Source organism: Aquarana catesbeiana, linkage group LG02, assembly GCF_042186555.1.
Source record: "Aquarana catesbeiana isolate 2022-GZ linkage group LG02, ASM4218655v1, whole genome shotgun sequence".
Classification (NCBI taxonomy): domain Eukaryota; kingdom Metazoa; phylum Chordata; class Amphibia; order Anura; family Ranidae; genus Aquarana; species Aquarana catesbeiana.
Window position 1 is genome coordinate 692,913,335 of NC_133325.1, and position 19,213 is coordinate 692,932,547.

Below are 19,213 nucleotides of genomic sequence, written 5' to 3' on the forward strand. Positions count from 1 at the left end.
ATCCTGAAAAACATCAATGATGTTCAACAAAAAATGAAGAACATCATTGATGTTTTAGGGAGAGTTTAAAACCCCTCAAAATCCCTTTTTTGTTTGTGCTTTTTGTGAGCTAAAAATGTTTACCATTTTTTGACATATTTGCAAAAAGCCAAATTTTGAAGAGGCACACAGTGTGTCAACATGTGCTATCTGCCATCACGGGAGATCAATGGACGCGTTTTGGGGGTGCAACCCCTTCCTCAATAATAAAGTAGCTGTGAGCAAGGGGTTGCACCCACAAAACACATCCCTTGATCTCCCATGATGGCAGCTAGCACATGTTGACATTCGGCAATTTGTGTGCATCTTCAAAATTTGGCTTTTCTAGGGGTGACTTCACCCCATCTGAACGCAGTATTAAACACAGTTTGTAAATACTCATGTCTGATATTGCCTTCAAGTTCTACCAAATGTGAACTTTGTAAGTTCAAGATTTGTGTCTTTCTTGTTGGTTTTAAACATGCCTGTTTTATCTTAAATGGACATTTCTACTTTTTCTAATGTGACCCCAAAAATTGTTATACAACAAACATGTTGCTTTGTTTTAAAAACCTTTTCTAAATGCACATGTGATTGTGCTGGTATTAAAAAGATTGTTAATCAAGAATATGTGGATTATTGTTTCAACGCTCTCAAACTTTTGTTGTGCTCTAATTGGTGTTTTCAGTGACAATGGGGGTTATTTCCTAAGGGCAAATCCACTTTGCATTACAAGTGCAGTTTCAAGTGCACTTGTAGTGCAAAGTGTCTTTGCCTTTAGTAAATAACACCCAACAGTGCTTTGTAATGTTACACAATCACGCCATTTTCTGGACTCACCACATTTCTGTCAGGGTCAGCTAAAAGAAACACAAGCAGTAAATCTCACCAAAGATTTTAGTAGTTAATTTTTTTTTATTTGAAAAAGGTTTCAGACATTGTCTGGCATATTGATAGCCCCCTACCCGCAAAGTATTCAAGGTATCTTAGACGGACACCACGGGCACTCAGGGGGGGCAAGCCAGGACGGCCACTTTCAAGCGCCGTCAGGGTTGGTTCATTTTGAATTCCAGCCTCAGGCCCAACTGAGCCAGCATAGTTGGCAGAATGTTGCCATAAAAAGTTGTGTAGAACACAGCAGGCCAGGATGATATGACTCAGTTTGTACTCCGCCATGTGTATGGGTGTAAGAAATAGGCGGAACCGGCTGGCCATGATTCCAAACGTGTTCTCCACCACTCTTCTGGCTCTGGCCAGCCGGTAATTAAAAACCCTCTGGTCCGGGGTGAGGGTCCTCATGGCCGCATAAGATGGTCCCCCAGCGCAAACGCTTCATCTGCAACAAAGACGAATGGGAGTCCTTCCACATTGTCTTCTGGAGGTGACAAGTCCAAGCTGCCATTCTGGAGATGCCTGTAGAACTCCATCTGGGCGATGACTCCACCATTGGACATCCGGCCATTCTTCCCCACGTCCACATACAGGAACTCATAAGTAGCCGACACCACCGCCAACATCACAATACTATTGAACCCCTTATAGTTGAAATAGTATGACCCCGAGTTGGGTGGTAGGACGATGTGGACGTGTTTCCCATCAATTGCCCCTCCGCAGTTAAGAAAGTCCCACCGATGGGCAAAGTGGGAGGCCACAGTCTGCCATTCCTGTGGCGTGGAAGGAAACTGTGGAGTCAAACAAGAAAAAAAAATTGTCATTTTGCACATAAACAGGGAAAGCAGATTAGACACAAACATTCTTGGCCAACATCAAGATAACATTTATTTGAGGGAGTTTTTAAAGACCAAAGTATGAGGTACACCTATCAGATTCCCCCTCCCCCCCTCTCATGGGCCATTTCTAACATTTTAGGGGGGGGGGCTCTTGGACAGGTAACCCTCTCCACTTCATTGAGAGATAAATGCCTAAATAATGTGTATTACTTTGGCCAGCCCCTCCTTAGTTACACTATTGACAGCCCACTGGACAGGTAAGAAGTGTCCTAATACAAAGATATAAATACACATTGTACACATTTGAGCACATTTGGAAATTCTACTATTACCTATCAAGATAATAATAGTATAAAAAAACTTTCAACAGTACCATTTGAAAGTATTCAGGCAGGCCCTTGCACTACACGCTTTGGGGAATTCATCCATACATCTGACCACAAAAGAGATGGCTATAGTGTGTATGGGTTTGGCAAAGTCAGCAGATAGATGATTGAAGATAGGTAGAGAATTGTTATCAGCTGACTTAGCAGTTGGGGGGAGGGAGGGTTCCAAATGATTTGGTGACCCCCATAAAAAAGCCTCTGGCACTCTGCCTGAATGTAAAGCACAAATCACATTTAAAAACATTTTAGGGGGTGTTTGGGGTAAAACACTACTATGGAGCTGATAAAATACATTGTTAAGTGAATACACGAGGTGAATATAGGGCCAGGAGACCATGCTGGGGAGGTTAGTGAAGGCAAATATGTATGAAGGACAAAAAATAATTACATAAAAATCCAGCATGCATGAGGACAAAGGGGACATTCATAGCATATTACAATCATGGTAATTAGAGAATGAGGAAAGAAATACAATATATTATCAAACATTAAATACAATAAAATGTGATATTAAAGGATAAAAATCTTACCTTAATATACTCCTTCTGCAGGACCTGAATGATGGCAGAACAGGTCTCTGGGATAATGATCCCCAGAGCCTGGGGGGAAATGCCTGTCGAGAACTTCAAGTCCTGCAGGCTTCTCCCCATCGCCAAGTACCGCAGGGTGGCAACGAGCCTCTGCTCCGGAGTGGTGGCTTGCCTCATGCAGGTATCCTGCCTGCTAATATATGGGGTCAGCAAAGCCAACAAATGGTGAAATACGGGGTCTGTCATCCGGAGAAAGTTCCTGAAATCATCAGGATTATTCTCACGGATCTCACGGAGCAAAGGCATGTGACAGAACTGGTCACGCTGGAGCAACCAATTCTTGGTCCATGAACTCCTCCCCACCCTGTTCATGGACTGGACTTGTGTCAAGGTCAGGACCCCAACACCAAGCCCCCACACAGCACGAACTCTACGAGGAGTACGTATACGCAATATGGCTAGAAAACGGTCGGCTGCTCAGAACGAAGTAACAGAACGCACTGAAGAACAGCAAGGCCTGTGAAGAGCGACCTGAAAAACAGTAATGAACAAACAAGAACACAATGACAAGAGTCAATGGTACTCGCTGCACGCACTGAAGAGCAGATACAAACCCACAAGCACAAACTGAACAGCAGAAAACGATCTGAAAACCACAAGTCTGAAAAAGCGCGAATCGTCTCTCACCAAACACGAGATTAGCAAAAGGAGCCCAAAGGGTGCCGCGCTTGGTTCCGAACTGGCCTTTTCTAGTCTCGTCGTACGTGGTGTACGTCACCGTGTTCTTGGTGATCAGAAATTCCGACAACTTTGTGCGACCGTGTGTACGCAAAACAAGTTTGAGCCAACATCCGTCGGAAAAATTCCATGGATTTTGTTGTCGGAATGTCCGATCAATGTCTGACCGTGTGTACGGGGCATAACAGGTTTTCTTCAAAGACTGCCCTTTATTTGGCTCCATCCATCTTTCCATCAACTCTGACCAACTTCCCTGTCCCTGCTGAAGAAAAGCTTCCCCACAACATGATGCTGCCACCACCATGTTTCATGATGATGTGCAGTGTTAGTTTTCCGCCACACATAGCATTTTGCTTTTAGGCCAAAAAGTAAAATTTCTGTCTCATCTGACCAGAGCACCTTCTTCCGCATGTTTGCTGTGTCCCCCACATGGCTTCTCACAAACTGCAAATGGGACTTCTTATGGCTTTCTTTCAACAATGGCTTTTTTCTTGCCACTCTTCCATAAAGGCCAGATTTGGGTAGTGCATGACTAATAGTTGTCCTGTGGACAGATTCTCCCACCTGAGCTGTGGATCTCTGCAGCTTCTCCAGAGTTACCATAGGCCTCTTGGCTGCTTCTCTGATTAATGCTCTCGTTGCCCAGCCTAGTCAGTTTAGGTGGACGGTCATGTCTTGGTAGGTTTGCAGTTGTGCCATACTCTTTCCATTTTCGGATGGTGGATTGAACAGTGATCGTTGCAATGTTCAAAGCTTGGGATATTTTTTTATAACCTAACTCTGCTTTAAACTTCTCCACAACTTTATCCCTGACCTGTCTGGTGTGTTCCTTGGCCGTCATGATGCTTTTTTTTCAATGAGGTTCTCTAACAAACTTCCGAGGGCTTCACAGGACAGCTGTATTTATACCGAGGTTGAATTACACAAAATACACACTCTATTTACTAGTTCGGTGACTTCTGAAGGCAATTGGTTCCACTAGATTTTAGTTAGGGGTATAAGAATAAAGGGGACTGAATACAAATGCACACCACACTTTTCAGATATTTAGTAAAAAATGTGAAAACCCATTTATTATTTTCCTTCCACTAAACAATTATGTGTCACTTTCTGTTGGTCTATCACATAAAATCCCAATAAAATACATTTATGTTTTTGGTTGTAAAATTTCAGAGGTCAGAAATAACTAATACAGAGTTCAGAGATCAGTAGTATGTAATACAGAGTTCAGAGATCAGGAGTAGTATGTAATAAACAGGTAGCGACTGGTTGCCCGCATTGAATTACTGACAGTTCAGAAAAAATAGTTTTTCTTATGTACAAAAATAAAGTCCATTGAATTACTGACTGTTCAGAAAAAAAAGTTTTTCTTATGTGCAAACCCAAAATGAAGGGTTAATTCATAAATTTCATGAATTCATGAATTTGCATTGCACAGACATCGCATGTGACTGGCACAGCAATGCGGGTGTGCATCAAATGCGATGTCTGTATTCGCATATGTGTGAACCCAGGTGGAAGCTGATTTCTACGATTTTGCACTCTCCAGTTTTAGTAAATCAACCCCATTATATCTGCCTAAACCTGGACTATAGCCTTCGAGTCTATAGCCTCATACACACGATCGGATTTTCCGCAGACAAAACCTCTGACTTTTGTCCGAAGGGCGTTGGCCAGCTATGTTGCCGAATCAGAGGAGATAACGTGTTATTTATTATTGTCCTTGGAATTATTGCTTTGACCCAAGTCCAGTCCAGGAACAGGAGGGGGAGGATTTCTAGGACCAAAAATTGGTTGCTTTATTAATCGTGACTAATTATGTCATATGCCTTTGCTGCGGGAGCTCTTGGAGAATATTCCGGATGATTTTTGTAATTATCTCCAGATGACGGACCTCTGCTTTCACCAACTTTTGGCATTGTTGACCCCCCACTTCCCATCCAGGCCAATTCTGACATTTCTCTCCTACATGTAAAATTCACCATTTTTTTGCTAGAAAATTACATAGAACCACCAAACATTATATATGTTTTTTTAGCAAAGACCCTAGAGAATAAAATGGCGGTCGTTGCAACTTTTTATCTCACACAGTATTTGCGCAGCAATTTTTCTAACACTTTTTTTTGGAAAAAAAGGTTCATGCTTAAAAAAAAAAAACATTAAAGTTAGCCCAATTTTTTTGCATAATGTGAAAGATGAAGTTACGCCGAGTAAATAGATACCTAACATGTCACGCTTCAAAATTGTGCATGCTCATGGAATGGCGTCAAACTTCGGTACGTAAAAATCCCCATAGGCGACGCTTTAAAATTTTGTACTGGTTACATGTTTTGAGTTACAGAGGAGTTCTAGGTCTAGAATAAATGCTCTTGCTCTAACGTTCGCGGCGATACCTCACATGTGTGGTTTGAACACCGTTTTCATATGTGCGCTGGATTTACGTTTGCGTTCGCTTCTGCGTGCGAGCACACGGGGACAGGGGCGCTTTAAATTTATTTATTTTTTTATTGTTAATTTTACTTTTCTTTTTTTAGTTTGACACTTTAAAAAAAAAATGTTTTGATCACTTTTATTCCTATTACAAGGAATGTAAACATCCCTTGTAATAGGAATATGGCATGATCGGTCCTCTTTACAGTGAGATATGGGGTCAATAAGACCTCACATCTCACCTCTAGGTTGGGAAGCCTGAAATCAAAAAAATAAAATAAAACAATCTCGGCTTCCCAGCCAAGGCGTCGCCATTCGTTTGAATGCAGAGGCCGGGCGTGATGTCATAACATCGCGCCCGGCCTCCGAACGATCATAGAGACTCCGGCGACCATCTGGTCCAGCAGAAATCTCTATGGTCACCATCCAGGGCCGGCGAATCCTGTCTCCGCCTCACCAATGGAAGTGGTGAGTCGGTAGAAGCACCGGAGGGCGGCGGGGGTGGCGTCCCCTCTCGCTGCCCATAAGAACAATCACACGGCGGAACAGCCACTATGATCATTCTTATGGTGTAGGGAATCGCCGACACTAAAAGATGATATCTGAATGATGTCTGTAGCTGACAGCATCATTCAGATATACCCCCGCAAAATCAAGGACATCATATGACGTACCTTGGGTGGGAAGTGGTTTTAAGAAGCAGGACACATGCATGAGGCTTTTATTTTATTTTTTGGTTAAATAATAATGATTTGATTTGTTATATTTTCTATATTTTTGGATGCATAGAATGCACTCTTTGGTTAAGTTCTATTGGCAGATAGCATGTCTATTTGTTTTCTTTTTTTAATGCACAATAAAAAAATTGTGGAGAATAATACTTGGCTATCTGTTTTACTTCAAATGACAGTTTGGGAGTAGGCAGTTCAATTTTAAAAAATACAATGTAAAATTGACAAGGGACACCAACATACTTGTATCTTTGATCTTAAAAACTACGGGATAATGGTGTTGTGGTAACTTGCCCAAATAAAAAAAATAACAACCATAATAATAATATTCTTGATATAACTAGAAAAAAAAGCCTTTGAAAATTTGTTTGTAATAGCTCCATCAGTATCACCAGCAAAGCAGCTTCATTATTATCCTATTAAAGAAGAAGAGAATGTGCGCTGCATTTCGAGATTTCATAATTTGCTACGTCACAAATGTTAATTTACAAGACCGACCGCTTCCAGCTCATCCTTGCTTCCGAGCATGCGTGTTTGTACTTTAGACTTTTGTCCGACGAACTTGTGTACACACGCTCGGAAAATCCGACAACAGACATTTGTCTGCGGAAAATTTTAAAGCCTGCCATCCAACATTCGGAAAATCTGACAACAATTGTCCGATGGAGCGTACAAACGGTCGGATTTTCTGCCAAAAGCCTGTTATCATATAGTTCCCGTCGGAAAATCCTATCGTGTGTACGAGGCTTATGTCACTAATGTGGAATATTGAAGGCATCTAGGCAAGAAGTAGGCCAGAAGAAGAAAGGGGAACCAAAGAGGGAAGGGGGGAAAAAAAGAAAAGGAAAAAAAAACATAAAATGTGATTTTATACGAGCAAATAAATTCAATTTGGGTGAAGTGTTTCACAGTGGTTGTGGAATCAATTTTATTTTCACTTGCAATGTATTTGCAATATTTATTGTGTTAGTCAATAGTAGGAATATTGCACTGTTCATACACGGTATAGTTCTTATTGTGTTATTATACACGTCTTAGAATATTAACAGCACTGCACTGTTTAAGTTTTGTTGTTAGATGATAAATCTGCTTATGTGGTGCTAAATTATTATTATTATTATACAGGATTTATATAGCACCAATAGTTTGTGCAGCACTTTACAACATGAGGGCAGACAGTATAGTTACAATACAATTCAATGCAGGAGGAATTAGAGGGCCCTGCTTGTTAGAGCTTACAATCTAAAAGCAAGTGTCAAGTGATACAAAAGTTAATGACTGTGGGGGGGTGAGCTGATGGAGAAAATAAAAGTACAGTTGTTAGGTGGAGGCAGAGTAGGCTTCTCTAAAGAGAAGAGTTTTCAGGGATCACCTAAAAGTGGACAGAATAGGAGATAGTCAGACAGATTGGGATAGGGAGTTCCAGATGATGAGAGGCTCAGGAGAAGTTCTGGAGGTGAGCATTGGAGGAGACAAGGGAGATAGAGAGCAGGAGGTCTTGGGAGGAACAAATAGAACGTTTGGTTGGTATTTTCAGACTAGGTTAGTGATCTATCTGGGGTGTTGTGGATGGCTTTGGAAGTTGTTATTAGTATTTTGAATTTAATTTGTTGGGTGAAAGGAAGCTAGTGGAAAGATTGGCAGAGAGGAGTAGCAGACAATGAATGGTTGGTAAGGTGGATGACTGAATTAGAAGCTTTGTGGTGTCAATTTGGAGATGTTGCGGTGGTTGAGGCAGCAAGATTTGGACATTGATTGAACGTGGGACTGAAAGGAGATAGTTCAGAGTCCAGGATTAAACTTAGCACTTTGGCATGTGGGAACAGGTTGATAGATGTGTCATTGATCAATTAGCTATAGATTTTAGTTGGTAACAGAGTTAACACAGATACTTTAATCTAATATATATATACAGGGCTTTTTTCAGGGGGAACTCGGTTCAACCACCTCTGGCTCAGACCCTTGGGGGGGGCCTGCTCACCACAATCACTTGTAAACACAGAAGTCCAGTTTCTGTGTTTACAAGTGACAGCTCTACACTCTGTGTGTAACCCCCCTGAACTCTGCATGTAATGCAATCCTGGTATTTAATGCCCCTTTAAGACCCTCCTACTGTTCATGAAAATTTGACTGATCACACTATTTGATGTGATTTGGAGGGTGTGTGTGGGAGGAGGAGTTTTGGGTGGGGGGCCGTGGTTGAGTTCCAGCACCTATTGTTTGAGAAAAAAAGCCCTGTATATATATATATATATATATATTTATATATATATATATATATATATATATATATATATATATATATATATATAAAAGGGGGGTGCTGAGCACTGCCATGGTGTAAAAGGAGGTAAGGATTCTCATCCAAGAAGGTTAAGGGGCTCCAGGGACTTTTTAGTTTCCTCATTGGTGGGTAAAACCTGGTTTGGGACCTGAAGCCCAGAGATTTAGTAGAGATCTGGGAGGGATGATATTGCCAATCTTGGGTCCAGGTCTGAGAATCACCAGCACACTAATTGGGCTGGTGTGTGCTGGGCTTTTAGGAGAGACCTGACTAGGGTCCTGGGCTCCACCCTGGAAGACAGATGAGGTCTTTGCCCAGGAGAGAGGTGGGCTCCAGAGCAGCAAGGGGTGTATGGTCCAAGTGTGTATAAAGACTGTCTGTAAGAGACAGACAGGGGCCTGAAGAGTGAGACCAGAGAAGCAGTGCTGAAGGTGTGAGCCAGAAGGCTAAATGTCATTTGTTTTTTGATGGAAAAGGTACAGAAGAAAAATTACTAAAGCGTCAGGCAAACAGCTAAATGCAAAGATATATAAAAAATATTTTAGCGGTCGAAGTCCCAAACCAGGTTTTACCAACCAATGAGGAAACTAGGTTTCTGCTGAATGACACAAGTTCCCTGGAGCCCCTCAACCTTCCTGGATGAGAATCCTGAGTCATAACCTCTTTTCACACCATGGCAGGGCACCGTGCCATTAATATTATCTGTGTATTTAGCTGTTTGCCTAAAGCTTTTGTGATTTTTCCTGTATCAAATGACGATATTTATTCCACTGTGGTCCAATGTAATATACGTATTTATCATATGCACCTTTTTATGCAATTTACAATGTACATAGTGAATTATGCATACTTATTTCTATAATTCTTACTACTATGAATGCTTTACACTGTATCTTTCGCGCAGTGCTCTCAACATATTATGTAACTAATTAAACATGGTTTCAAAATAAACGTATTAAACATACATAAGCCGTTAGTAAAATATAAATTGTACAAAATATGGGCAGGTGGATATACATTTTCAAACACAAATATCATGGGAATTAATGTTCTTAAATAGATTTTGCATAAAAATAATGACTTAAGCAAATACTTAAATAACACCGTGTATGCGAGGGGGACAGATGCAAATAATGTTATCCCTGAATGAATGTCAGCTGCCTGACCTCCTGGATACAGACATTCCAGGATTAGCACAGAGGAACCTGTAGTGAGTAAGGGAGTTTGTATGGCTGCAGGGATTGGCTGTACACTGTGTACTGCTGTGTACAGAATACACAGCAATGTTGCCACCTCAACAGGAGTCTGTGAAGGAGATATTTACCAAATGTCCTTAATTCCCATGGACAACGTTAACGTCATACACAAAAGACTTCTGTTTTTCAGTATTTAGCTGCACAATATAGTTTTTTCTGTCCTAATTTTTTTGTAAACTACTGAATATTTTTAGAAAGAGAGAAAGAGATCACAAATACATCAGTAGAAATTGGCATAGTTAATGTTATACAGTAACCATATTCTATCAGGTTATTTATCATATTGAGTCTCCATAGGTTTATGTAGGTCAGCTTTATCATTACAGAACTCAGCAGACATAAATCATGCATTGCAAAGACCTCCAGTACAGTTACATCAGAGATGGAAAATTTGGTTGTATATTTCTCTGACTTACATATTTCTCTGACTTACAGTACTTGTTGATACTGGTTTTCAATAACTTATAACAAAACAAGAATAGGTGAAGTAATAATGTAATATAATAATAATGTTAAGTAATAGGAATGTAAGGCTGGCCATACATTATACAATTTTCTATATAAAAATATAATGTGAGGTCACACCTAAAGACTTTCAATTTGTATGCAATCAGGCAGGCTCTTGCCCTACATAGTTGAAGGTAACTCTAAACTGCAAAAAAAAAAATTGAAATTGAATAATAAAATTGTATAATGTATGGCCAGCCTTAGTGGGTGGACCAACAACCAGGGCAAATCCTAGATCTGGTGATTTCTACATGTAAGATAATGTGATATATTACCAGCAACCACAGGTTGCAGGATCGGAAATCTCTCGATTCCCCCATCAACACAGTCAGATGAATTTCAATCCATGTATAGCCACTGTGGTTGAACAGAAGTCAATCTACTGATTAATTTCTGTTCAACTGCCCTGTTGGAAAAAAGCTGCTCGATCAGCACTGCAGGTTATAGACTGCAGCGCTGATCTGTCAGAATACAAAGACACAAAGACACATGGGAGGATATAAATTGCCTCAAATGTGTGGATGAAGGAATGGGGTCAGGTTTTTTTGTTCAACCTGCTGGTGACCCATGTATGGGCAGCTTAAGGGCTCGTTCACACAATACAAGCATGAAAACTGATGGAAAACTCATGCAGATTTTACTTGCAGAGACATGAGTTTACATCAGTTGCACATCAGTTTACATCAGTTTTCATGCACATTAACTTCAGTTTTCTTTTCCAATCATTTTTATTGAAAATTGTATAGATCAAATTCCAAGGCAACATATTGTTTACATGAGATAAGCATTTCTGTATAAAAAATAATGTCTTAAGGTACTTGAGGTATGAGCAAAATGGTATACCCTGACAAGGGTGATTGTTGTATCTCTTATCTCTTATCTCTTTATACTACAACTTAATGAACTACAAGGGAAACCTGTAACAAATAAAAAAAATAAAAATAAAAAGGGAGGAAAGGATTAGCACATTCTTGGATCCCTGTCATTTCTTTAAGCTTCATGAAGATGAAGAAGAGGAATCCATACCATATGACCATGTGTCCAATTTCCGCTTACTGGTCACTCAAACAGGATGCAGGGGAAGAAAAGAAAAGCCTGAAAGAGGAAGGAAGAAAGGCGAGAGAACTGGTGACTCATAAGCCTTCGAACAGGTATTTTATCCATGGTCCCCGGACTCTATCAAAGACTGGCTGTTTATCGAGTAATATCGCTGAAAGGCGTTCATTGATCATGATCCACGACAACTTCCAACTATCCTGGATGCAGTAAAGATGAATGATATAAGTTTCTTTGTGTGTCCTGGCACTCCCTCCACTGGGTATCCTAGTAGTGCCTGCTGTGGTGATTTGATTAAATTCACCTGGGCTAGTGAAAAGATAAAATTATAGATGCAAATCCAAAATCGCCTGACTTTAGGGCATGTCCACTATATATGGTATACTGTGCCTTCTATGCCACATCCTCTAAAACATAGAGGGAAAGTGCCTGGGACATATGTCTCCACTCTCACTGGTACCATGTACCATTGCAGCAAAACTTTGTAATTCACCTCGATCAGTGAGATATTACTGTATGATTTTGAGACGAATTGTGCCATTTTTTCCAACGTTACCTCTAAATCCTGTTCCCACTTGTACATATAAAACGAATGTTCCGACTTAGAGGACAAGATGCTTATCAAAGGACCCACACAGATATTCCATTGGGGTGGAAGTTGTTAAATTATTTGTACGCAGTAGAGTCTTCAGATAATGCACTGGCAGTAATGGTACATTTCTGAGTTAGGAAGCTGGTAACTATCTAGTAGGGTTTGTTTCGATAAGATACCTTTATGGTCGCACATGTCAGCAATACGTATCAAGCCCTTGTTAGTCCACCATGCGAGCTCTTGAGGATTAAGACCGGAGTGAAATCAAGATTACCAGTCAATGGAGCCAAGGGAGCATGAGAAGATCTCAATACATGAGGCTTCATCAATCTGTCCCATAAGCTTAGAGAAAAGGATAATGTGGGGCACAATATAATTGGTCTATCTCTCATTTGTAGCCACATCATATGACTAATCGGTTTGGTGGAATGCAGGGACGATTCAATTTTCATCAGAAACTATTCACTCTGGGTCTTTTGTCCCCCCCCCCAGATAAATTTCATAATCTTGCTCTGCAATACATTAAGATCGGGCATGCAGATTGCAACCGGAAAAGTTTTTTTTCCATGCAGAAAACTGTATATACGTTGCAGATTCCCGCACAGAAAAAGAACTGTATGTGGTGTTATGAACAGGGCACATAGAGAACCATTGTTTTCTTTCAGTCCTTGCAGAACATGTACAGAAAAACTGATGTCTCTGCACCATGGTGCGAACGAGGCTTAGTGTCACTAAGACACTTAGGCCCCTTTCACACGATCGGACCGTCTATATATTTTTCATCCATCCGTCAACCGACAACAATGCATTCCTATGGGCAAACAGATGACCATCCGTTACCATCTGTTAACCCCCCTGGCGGTATTCCCGAGTCTGGCTCGGGGTGGATTTTCAATACCCAAAGAGGTATCCCCGAGCCAGACTCGGGATCGCATCGCAGGATCCATGTAGAGGATACTTACCTTGTCCCCTGGATCCTGCGATGTCTCCCCACTGTGATCTGCGAGCTGCCGTGTCTCGCACGATTCACAGTGCCGAGCTCCGTTCCCTGCGAGCGTTGCGACGCACGGGGACGGAGTTCGGCGGCAAAATTCAAAAAGTGAAACACACAGTATAGATACAGTATACTGTAATCTGTAAGATTACAGTACTGTATCAAATAATTACACATCCCCTTTGTCCCTAGTGGTCTGTCCAGTGTCCTGCATGCAGTTTTATATTATAAAAACTGTTCTTTCTGCCTGGAAACTGGAGATTGTCCATAGCAACCAAAACTTCCCTTTACATCAAAAGTGGCTTTAGACCAGCTAGAAAACAGCGATAATAAATTAAAATCACTTGCAGAATTAAGCGATAGTGATTTGTGGGGAAATCCGTCACCAAACACTAAAAGTAATGGAAGCAACAATTCTGCAACTGAGCAAATTTCAGGGTTTTTGATTTGATTACATTATTGAATCATTTTTATTATTATTATAATATTATTTAGTATAATTATTTATAGTTATTTATTATATTATAATTTTTGATTTCATTATTCAAACTTTATCATACCCGGGATGTCTACTAGACTCTTGTTTGGACAGATTTAAGTGAATTATTCCTAAGAATTAAAGGCCTATAATATAAAACGCCAAATTTCTGTGCAAAATAATTGTACCGCTTTCAGCACCTAAAATCTTAAATAATCATACCGCCAGGGAGGTTAACCTCCACTTCTGATCTTGTCCATTTTTTTGAATGTGCAATGTGTCGAGATCCATGAAAACGGACATTAAAGTGGAGTTCCACCCACATTTACAACTCTTCAGCATCCCTCACTAAACTGTACACTGTAAACGAATTGAATATTTAAAAAAAATTTTTCTCAGCACCTACTGCATATCTGCTGTATTCATTTTTCACTTCCTCCTCCCTGGCCGTGGCCCATCGCATGATTTCGTGTTTGCAATGCCTTCTGGGAAGGGGCGGCAACTTCCTCTGACACTGCCGTTGCTATGGAAACCTGACCTGAAACCTATTACACTGCTTGTGCTGCACTGAGCATGTGCGAGATCTGCAAGGATGAGATCCAGGAAGAAATACAGTCTGGCTTCAGATGCTCACACTTAAAATGGCCACGGCCTGCTGTAAGTTTATAAAATAACAAACTACTGCTATAAACCAACAAAACAGACCTTAGTTTACAGACTAACTTTACTAGAATACATTAAGCTTGTGTATTATAGGGGTATTTTTATTTAAAAAGTATAATTTCGGCCGGAACACCACTTTAACTGACAATAACGGACAATGTCCTTCAACGTCTGATCAGTTAAAGTGGAGTTCCACCCAATTTTACAACTCTTCAGCATCCCCCACTAAACTGTGCACTGTAAACAAATTGGATATATATTTCGGCCGGAACACCACTTTAAGATCCGTTTTGAAGAATTTTTTTTGTTTGTTTATATGTGTAACCTATGACCCAGGCAGTAGCTGGACAATAGGAAGTACATAGGAAGTACATCCCCAAGGAGGAACATGGCCAGAGATGTCTCCCAGGAGCAACTAATAAACCTGGTGCATGAAAGGCCAGGCTTGTGAGAATCAACATGTCGGGACCACAGTGACAAAGTGGCAAAATTGTTGGAATCCATCGCACTACACAGATGGCACACACAAGGACAAGGACAAAGCAAGGACAAGTCACTCACTGAAAACTGCAATGCAGCATGGGAGGAGCAATGCTTTCTGGGTAATGTCATCAAAGCCACAGAAACTGCTGTAAACGGATTAAAACGGATGCAAAAACGGATGTAAACGGGTAAATTAAGGGATGTAAACGGATGTTAACGGAAGGGAAGACGGATGAAAACAGAGATTAACTGAATTTATGACGGATGAAGACGGATGAAGCAACAGATAAGAACTGATACATTTTTAACATGGCTAAACTGACGGTGCCCGTGTGAATGAGGCCTTAGACTACCCAGTTGCGAATAGTCCTCCTATTTACCTACAGGTTTAGCACAATATCCTGTTTGAGGAGGGCCATTTGTCATAACCCCCGCCCAAAAAAGAGGGATACGTAAGAAAAACGATACATAAGAAATAAATCAAACCAGCCAGTCTAATATATTTTTCCTTCACTGACCTAAATAAGTCTCACCAGAAGGTAAAAAGGCTTGTTAACTCTACTTTTGCTGAGAAAAAAACATTCCCTTCTGGGTAATCTATTAGCAAAGATTTGTGAGGATTTTAAAAAACTTTGTTGCAGATTCCTACTTTTTGTTATTCTGCAGAAATCCATGTATGTTTCTCTGTGTCCATGTGAGAAAGTGAGTCAGAGGCCGGGTTCACTCTGGTACGACACGACTATTATACGACTGTCATCCTACTTTGCCCTACGACATCGGTCCTACTTCCATCCAACTTGAATGAACAGGATACGATTTTGCTCTGACTTTTGAGATATTCTGACTTGTCCTTTGACCAATCAAAACAATCCCAGTGTGACATAAATTCCTTTTCCTGCTGCTGTAAACACCATGTCGGATGTCACAAGTCGGATGGTTAGGACGAGGATCCGACTTTGATCTGACTTCAATTATATTGAATGGGCTGAAAACAGACCAAAGTAGTGCAGGAACATTTTCTAAAGTCAGACCGACTTGTGTCAGACCAGTTAAGACAGCTCTTATAGGGAACCATTGATTTGTACACATCGTGCGACATGTGCTCCCAAAGTCAGAGCATATGTCTCACCAGTGTGAACCGGGCCTGATGGGAGTGGTTTCATAATTATCAATCAGCTGCTGCACCTGCAGGGCACCAATGAGGAAAGCTGCTGGGCCTAATCCCTTTCGACGTGACTTCCTATTGGAAGTGTTTCACCAAAAATGTAATTTTTGTTGCAGGGGATGCCTGAAATCTGACTTGTATCTTAGTGCAGACTTCTGGGAAAATTGGTGAACCAATCACACAAACAGGAAATTATGTTTCTGGGGGGGGGGGCGTTCTGTACACATTCTATGTACAGAACACCTCCAGGTAGCCATATTGCATTTTCAGAAAATTACAGAGCTGCAGATTGAAAAGGAAAGGTAACTTTTAATAAAATTCAGTTACAATATGACTTGTATCGCAATTGTATACGCTATAATCTTTTTTCTTTATTTGCTATTTTTTCCACCACGAAAGTGGAATTACCCTTTAAATTCCCCAGGGGACCCTGTGCACATAGCATATGTCTCTAATAAAATCAGTGCTGTGGTTCCTAAGTAGCACTGTCGGATAGCTAGGCTCTACCACTACCCTCCACTAACCAACAACAATGGACAAAGGAAATAGACTTCTCACTAACTGCACAGCGCATACAGAGGGGGCTATTTACTAAAGGCAAATCCACTTTGCACTACAAGTGCACTGCAAGTGCACTTGGAAGTGCATTCGCGTTGGTTCTGGGGGGAAGATCTGAAACGAGGGGAAGCTCTGCTGATTTTATCACCCAATCATGTACAAGCAAAAATGCTGTTTTTTATTTTCCTTGCATCCCCATCATATCTAAAGCGACTGCACTTCCAAGTGCACTTCCAAGTGCACTTGTAGCGCAAAGTTGATTTGCCTTTAGTAAATTACCCCCAGAGCATGCAAAGTCTGCACACACAGCCTCTGCCTTGTCTGAACACTGCAGACATAACATTTGCAGCCCTCCTCTTCTCCTTTTGTACAAATGAAAGGCTAATCCCACAATTTCCCACAGCCCCTCTCACCATTCTGCAGCCATGGCTCCTCTGCTACTGTTAAAAGACTGAGGCCGCAGTCTTCTGCAGCCACCAGCTAGTTCAGAGGTGATTACTACAGTAGTAGCTCTCGACTTGTGTTGTGTGAATGACAAATGCTGAGAAGCAGCGCTGCCCATTCACAAAAACACAAGCCAACAACAGCACACTCCAGCATCTACTATATTTGTCTAAGATAGTCCAGTGCAGTAGCTGCCATTGTGTTGTGTTTTTGGGAATGACCGATCTCCTCCCCAGGCCCTTCACACAACATAAGCTGCCATCTTCTACTGTAGCGATCTCCTCTGAACTAGTTGGTGGCTGTGTGAAACTGTGGGCTCAGTCTTTTAACAGTAGAAAATGAGGCATAGCTGCAGAATAGATGGCTGTGGGAGGGTGCGGATACAAACAAAGCTGAGGAGTCACAGGGATGGACGGTAAGGAGGGCTGCAGATTTGAGCAGCGGCCGTACGTTCTCCATAGGAACACCCAAAATGTGGGTTTCTGCCTAGGGGAGAACTACAGTGAGCATGGACAGCAGAAAAAAACAACACTTTATTATCAAACCACAGCACTGATTGTATCAGGGACAAGTGCACAGCATCCACTGGAGGGGTTTAAAAATCCTTTCTAAATTCTGGTGAAAGTTTTTCTTTAAATAACCACCTGAAGAAAAGACAGACTAATTGTCAAAGGGCCAATTAACCCTTTCTCGGCCGCTAGCGGGGGGGGGTAAAAGCTCCCCGCTAGCGGCCGAATAGTGCTGCAAAATTGACGCTAAAGTGCCGACGCACCCACCGCCCCAGTGTGAAAGGGACCTGAAGGAAAAGGGGATTTCTATAGAGAAAGAAAATTGCAGTGGCAAAGCTATTTTATGCTTTGGACTCACCTTTCAAACATTCATTACTTATTGACAGCATATATTCATGTGAAAAGTCCACTGAGAGTATTTGTTATTCCAGAAATATGCGAGCAGGTATGACTGGTGTGTCATCGGTCTGGGAAGGACACAACAGGAAATATTGCAATATGCTTTTTAACACAGTAGCAGTGGAAAGTCACTGTAAAGATACGCTTTACTTAAAGTGACTGTAAAGGTAAAATAAAAATAAAAATAACAAACATATCATAGTGTGAAATGTACTAAAGTGCTGAAATGAATATTTAAATGTGATATAATAGAAAAAAACGAAATAATTATGCTGCAACCATTCAAACAGTGTTCTGACACTATAAACGTGAATAAATACCTAACAATGGTGCGCTATAATTAACTTCCTAGTAAGTGCACAATTTTCAAAGTAAACAATATTCAAGACAATAAGTGATTCAATAATGCAAATAACTGGGATAAATATCCCAATACGAGTAGCCTTAAAGAAATGCAATAAAATAAAATAATAAAAAACCTGTGCTATCAACGTGTAGAATGTCTTCAAATCACTAATGGCGGGATCATATATGGGAGGAGCCAGTGACGACAGTGCATGTTTAAAGTGTAAATCATTGCGCAATGATATATCTCTCTTCTATCTCATGCCCACACTCATGCAATGGTGAAATTGAGAGGAACAGCAGGATTAATCAGCTGGACACTATTGCTGTTTTGAAAGCCTGAAAGGAGCGGCTTCATGCTGAATGTATCAGGGAACTTTCTTCTGCTGTTTTCCATGTGGTCTATTACATTCACCTTTTTATTTTGAATTTGAGCATACCTAGGATCTATGGCTAATGGTATATTTTAGGCTGACCTTGTGAATTTTCAGGAATTGATCCCGCCATTAGTGATTTGAAGACATTCTACACATTGATAGCACAGATTTTTTCCTTGTCAAAATAGTTTTATTGAGTACGGAGATTATGTACAGATAACACTGAATAATAACATACATTCAGTATAAGGAAGCTCATTTACAATTAAAGAATAGTTAATTCATTAATAATATCGTAAAACAAGACAATATATTCTAACACAAGGTAATATATTTTAAAAGGAAATAAAGAAATAGGAGAGAAAAAGAACTTTGGAGTCTTTGTCCATTTCAAAAGAATAGAATTAAATGAGTTATGTAAGTTCTGCTACATCATTTGCCTTGTTTTATTTCTATTTCTAGACAATAATTGAGATTATTATTTAAATATCAATTAGAGATTCAATATCATAGAATAATATAGTATAAGGAAAAGAAAGG